Below are 6,459 nucleotides of genomic sequence, written 5' to 3'. Positions count from 1 at the left end.
CTGAAGAAGTATGTCGTCCAAGACATACGAAACTGTCAGGTCAGTGTCACAAATTTTGGTTTTGTATATGAAAACTTCAAATTATATTTTCAATATTGTAAAGGATTTGTCCCTAATTGTAGTCAGCATACGATTGAAAAATCAATCATTTCGACTGAATATTCAATCTTTAAAGATTTGTTCTTTAATTACAATCGCTATAAGATTGAAACCACTCCTTCAGATTAAGGGCTCATCAGATAGCAACATCAGCACAGCATTTTTCTGGGACATGAGAGCACATCAGACATATCGAATTGCATTCTGAATACGAGGATGTTCTTCTAATATCAAATAATTTTTTTTAAATTGGCGCTATAATACAAATTTTATGGCAAATTATTGAAAAGATTTGTTCATAATTGCAGTCAGCAAAATATTAAAATATTAAAAAACCAATATTTTCGATTTAAGAGTCTGACAACCAGAAAGGTTGCGACTGATATATATATACTACCATACATCAGCATACGAGCTTATACGCAATATCGGTCCAACACTGGTTTCTTCCCGACACGATTGATCAGTTTCAATTGGTTACTAGTATGAGAATTTGGTGAATCCCCGGATAGTATAGATTGTATTCTTGATTTTGAGCTAGTGGTGGGAGAGGGCGGGTCAATTTTAGGGGGTGCCCCTTTCGGTTACCGCCCTGCCCCGCTGACGTGCAACAAAAATTTGGGATTACTGCCTGGATCATGATATAAAGTTATAGTGACGGCTGTGTCCAAATCTCGAGCTTACATTTTATTTGATTAACTCTTTTATTTCTTGCTCAGATCCTAGTGTATCAGATCCTATTCTATACGATGGATCGATATTAGCGTCAATACAAATCTTCAAGTGCGTTGGTCTTGGCCAATAAAGCGTCCGGTAGTTGGATTTCAGGTTGAATATAGATTGTCAGGAACTGATACTTGGAATGTCATATATGCCGAGGCAAATGAAAGAATGACATGGTTGGAAGGAGTAACCGTATGGGAAATTTATGAAGTACGGATATCTATTATTAAAGGTTTGTGAAATATTTCAGTTATATTTTGAGCTCATTGGCTTCGTTACATGGTGCTATGAAGAGGCCGTGTGTTTTAACCATTTCTATGTTCAAATCATTTATAACAATGCTAACAATGTGGTCAAAATATGATATGATATTACAAAATGCAGAGGAAAACGAAAGAATGATATCATTGGAAGGACTAACCAGTGGATTGTATGACATACGGATGTCTATTACACATGTCGCCACTGTCATGTCAACTATATAGTCCCGACAATTTCAGGTTTTTGGAGTATGTTAGTTATACTTTTGGCTCAGTGGCTTTGCTACAAGGTTCTATGATAAGACCGGTTCCGTTACCTTACCAGATTGATTAGAACTTTTTGTTAAAATAACAATGCAATAATTGTGAGTACCAATGTTTGATCAGAATAATATTAAAACATTGCTTTTGATTATTTAAATAAATTCCAAATTCAGTTTCAAAAGACCTTTTTTTCTTGCAGAGTTTCTTCTTCTTTACCCATGTAATTTTTATTTTATTTTCCTTTCTTTCTCTATATAATAAACCAAATTGTTATTCTCTTTTGCATTCTTCAGTCGTCAACATTCTAAACTCTTGAGAATAATTCAGAATAGTTGTTTTACTTATTTCAACAGGTTCCGACTGATTGTTCAGACCACGAATTAAATGCACTGCTGCATAGAGGACTTCAATCCAGCTAAAAGTACATTATTTTTTTTATACCCTAACGTATAGTCCAGGCAAAAGAATATTTCACTTGGTCCTTAGAAATCCATGTAGTTGAAAGAGGCTTAATTTCAGTTATTTTAAGGTATGAAAATATTATAAGGTCCAAAGTCACATGTTTGAAAAAGTAGTAACTAGTTTTGCGTCTATAACCAGTGGAGGGGGGGGGGTCAAATCAACAAATTTTGATTTGCCGAAGTTCTGCAAAAAGTGAAAAATTTCGAAATGTTGGGGCTTTACGGGGGAAACCCGGGGACATAATTATGCAATTTTATCTATTTAGAGATTTTAGGTAGCTTGTAATGGTGAACGAACAAAGATTGTCATGGAATATCAATTTGGCCGCACTGCTCATTTTGTTAGAAACCTTCAGTCCTTTTTGTATGATATCCTTGCAGCATTTCCTTTTCTGAAAATTTTTAAGTTCATGTACTTGTCGTTGTTTCTTTTAAAGATAAATACAAAACAATGTCTTTTAGTATGATGTTATGAGGATGTAATTCAGTGTAGTGAAAACAATAAGTCGGTTTAGTAAGTTTCAAGTTGAGAAAAACAAATTGCTAGATTTACCTGGATTATTACTGTACTGACAATGCGACCAATTGATGCAAGGAATTATAAGCTAGTAAGGAATCATTGATATGATAAAGTGATGAGATCCAAAATAGTAAAGCCATTGATCCCGTGTACAGAAAGAATCACCCATGTGCACGTTAAATATTGTATTAATATTGAATGCAACATATCTACGTTATTTTATCTATTGCCATTCTATTTCCAGTACGGTTTAAGTTCTAACGAATGTTTGATGACGAAAAATCGATAATATGTTACATGTAATATCTAGTAGAAATATATTATCGATTTTACGTCATCAAACATTCGTTAGAACTTAAACATTACTGGAAATAGAATGGCAATAGATTAAACAACGTAGATATGTTGCATACAATATTGTACGTACAATAAAAAGTCTGAATACTGCTTTAGATATGTATATTATAGGGGCAAGGATTACAACTACTGCACTGAAAATTCAGCAATTCAAGGCAAGTAGTTATTGATTTATTGATCAAATATTGGTTTTCCCTCATTTTTGACTGTAACTCAACAACTGTTGTCTGTGTTGCAATAAAGTTTCCAGTGCAGTAGTTGTAGTCCTTGCCCCTATAATATACATATCTAATTTGTCACCAATGCGCTATAATTTTTGAGAAAAATGCAAAAAAGCACCAAATTGGATAGGGTGTAGTATCCCTTATGTGTCCGAGCTGTTCGAAAGAGAAGGGAGCATCCCCGGTTCTGATATCTGCAATCAATCCTAGGTTCCAGGATCGTGCATAGGTATGTGCACGTAAACCCCGTGCAATAATACTAAAAATTGATGTACATCACGTGAATAGAAAGAAGAAGAAATTGAAAGAAGAAAGAAGAAGACATTTTAAGTGTGTAATATTGTTGTAATAAATGGCAAAAACTCTTTTCATACACTGAAATAAAATATTGCAAACATGGCTTTAAGCTTGTATTTGGCTAAAGGTTAAATGAATAATTAGTTTTTTGAAATATTGCCGACATTTTCTCATATATCAATTTTAATGTGTTTTAAATCTTTAACTGTTTTATTACTTGTGAAATTTGTATATATTTAATTGAAATACTAATGGTGAATTTTCATATTGTCTATAAAATCTATTAGGTGTCGGTCACCCATCTTTGTATTTTTGTGAGGCCAGAGAGCACATCAGACACACCAAATTGCATTCTAAATACGGGGAATGTACTTCTGATATCAAATCATTTTAATTTTGTTGAATTCGCGATATAATACAAATTTTATGGCAAAATAAGAAAATTGACATTGGTCATATTTAAAAGTCCTCGAAGTAAACTTTATAACTAATGATATTTATTTTAAAAAGAGTATGTAGCTAGGAGGAAAAGCCATTAAAAGTCCATTATTTTAAAAATTTTACTTTTCGAATAAACATTTTTCCCCAAAGACCTCAAATTTCTATGTCTTTTTGTATATTACAGTTTTAAACAAAGGAGTGCAATAATTTTTTTCTGATATTAAACTTTATGTACATATTTTTGACTACTTTGTCCTGTTGTTTTGTTAAAATTGGGCACATGCTCTTGGTCTTTGCTATGTAAATTACATTTATATTGGTTATTTCGTTGGCATGTAAGTATTATTTTCACATCCTTATTTTGTATTATTGTATTCTTTGCATTTTTGATTTTGTCTGATTATAGATTTATATTGTTGATCTGGACCTCTTGGAACAGTTGTGTGCTTGACAAGGGGAGGGGGATGAGAGACTCACACATTCGGGGCCATCTTGATTTTATCAAAAAAATATTGTGAAAATTTTTGCGAGCTTCACGCGAAATGAACACAATGTGTGATAAAAAGTCCAGGCACGCTCTTGGGAGTTCAGTACTTATTACATGTATTGGAAAATCTTACCGCAATCGATAGAATGAATAAATGAAAATACATGTGCGTATTTCATGCTTTACATATTTTATGTGAAGATATAGATAGCTGAAGTAGAGTGTTATTAGCGTTATCAGCTGAAGATAACTGATGAAGTAGTATATTCAGTTGAAAAAGCGGATGAAGTAGTGTGCTCAGCTGAAGAGAGCTGATGAAGCAATGTGTTCACCCGAAGATAGCTGATGAAAGATTGTACTATCAGTTGAAGAGAGCTGTTGAAGTAGTGTACAAGGTTTTGGTGCTAATAACAGAGCACTAGTGTGTTCATCTAAAGCTAACTGATGAAGTAATATGCTCTTATCTAAAGATAGCTGATGAAGTAGTGCGGTCAACTGAAGATAGTTGATGAAGTAGTGAACAAGGTCTTGATGCTAGTTTGATGATCCCCGTGCCATAACTCTCAATCAGCACCCCTGTAACCCAAAGCGCATCCTAGTCCGGATCCTAGTCCCCTTCCAAACGCCTGCTTTTCCCCTAGTCTCCTTCACAGTCGCTTTCTGTCGTTCATCGCAAATAACAATCTGCAATCGAGCAGAAGCAACGACTCCTCTGATTGCCTCAATTTTCCGGTTAATAAACAGAAAGGACCATTGAGTGCTTTAGGGGTACAAAGCCATATCAAAACTGCACAATAAAGAAGTCAATAGATGGAGAGTTTTATTTGGCACAATGCGATTTTATTCACCTAAACTATACTCATTTGAATGACAAATGGTCTCGAGTTTCAAAGTAACAAATTCAAATATTTCCTCATTAAAGGCGACTTATGCTGCCTATTGTTACGGGTTCAATAAAGCCAAATGGATGAACACTCACTCTGCTGTGATAACATCTGCGTGCTTCGAGGAAAAGCCAATGCAAATTGTTGTTACTTTTGAAAAGCTCTTTTACTTTTTCAAATTACTATAAGCTAGGAAAATAAAGTCATATCATATCATATCAAAATACGCAGAACAAAATTCTCTATCTATCGACTTCTTTATTTTTAATTTAGTTGTAGTATCTTTAAGAAATGTCTTTTGTTTTGAGTGTTTTGATACGTTTTGGGCGCAGTGTATTACTTCAGGGAAGATATTTTAATATAGGCACACATCTGATCACCGCACACCGCATGCGTACCTCAATAATATTAACTGATCACCGCACTCAATATTATTGACCAATAATTGGGACGTTAACATAGTAAACCGTTGATGTCAGTCAAATCAACAGGCCAATCACAATCAACTAGATCCTTCATGTTCACAGACAATACGTTCGCGATAACCACATGCAATCTGGACTCAAGGCTATTTTTCTCGCTTATCATACCCACGACACATGCGCACCAACTACTTCTTCTTCAGCACGCTCACTAATTTGGCTATAAATATGCTTTAGGAAAATAAGTTTATCACGAGAAAGGAACCACAAGTGCGTTTACAATCTACGCTCAGGTGTTTTGGTATGCTATCTCGCTGGTAAAGTAAACTACATTTTGACTTTTTTGATCATGTTTATGTCATTGTAGAGTAGGTATTATGCAGCCTATATAGTGGTGCCAGATGGTCAGTGGCTAAGAATATGCAAACATAATGTAAAAATAACCCCCGCATCTGGTAGGGTCTCAAGAATGAGGGGGTGAAGGGGTAAAGAAATAAAAGTGGGTGACGGGTTGTCTCTAAGTATGAAGAGCTGTCTATAACGTTCAGGTTAGGCATTCGCCTTGCTTTTTTGCCCTGCGGGGCTATTATATATTGGAACTCCATTGGTTGCAAGTCCTCATTATAAAAATCTACGGTCTCAGCCCTACCGGGATTGCGGCTTAAATATTTTTTCTTCACGGCCCCAGCCCGCCAGGTTTTAAAAAACATTCAAAGCCGCAGGCCGTCGGCATGGCTGAGGCCGGAGGCTTCCATAGTGAGGATTTGCACCTAATGGAGTTTCAATATATAATAGCCCCGCAAGGCAAGAAAGCTAGGTGTAACCTTAATGTAACGTTGACCAACAGAGGGTGTCAATATAGTCATTTAACAGAGTAACTGATATCGGTAAAGAAACTTGCAAACAGGGTCAGACCAAAATGAAACAATGGTGTGACAAAAATACCAGCGAAAGAGTGTTCGAATAGGGGAATGAGAGCTATTGAGTTCTAGTACTTTTGCCAATTACAGGGCACATATGTGA

General features: G+C 35.2%; 1 protein-coding gene across 1 annotated transcript in view; it reads left to right on the top strand.

Annotated features, from left to right (window-relative positions):
- LOC140146878 (uncharacterized) overlaps nt 1-4,228 on the top strand; it is a 51,318-nt gene extending 47,090 nt beyond the window's left edge. The window contains exon 11 of the mRNA XM_072168770.1: nt 3,135-4,228. The gene's annotated coding sequence lies outside the window, so the exon portion shown is untranslated. The remainder of the gene's footprint in view (nt 1-3,134) is intronic.
- Nucleotides 4,229-6,459: the final 2,231 nt, after the last annotated feature.

The sequence above is a fragment of the Amphiura filiformis genome, chromosome 1 (genome assembly GCF_039555335.1).
Source record: "Amphiura filiformis chromosome 1, Afil_fr2py, whole genome shotgun sequence".
In the NCBI taxonomy this organism is placed as follows: Eukaryota; Metazoa; Echinodermata; class Ophiuroidea; order Amphilepidida; family Amphiuridae; genus Amphiura; species Amphiura filiformis.
Note: the sequence above shows the minus strand (reverse complement) of the source record. Positions and strands in the feature narration are given on the sequence as shown.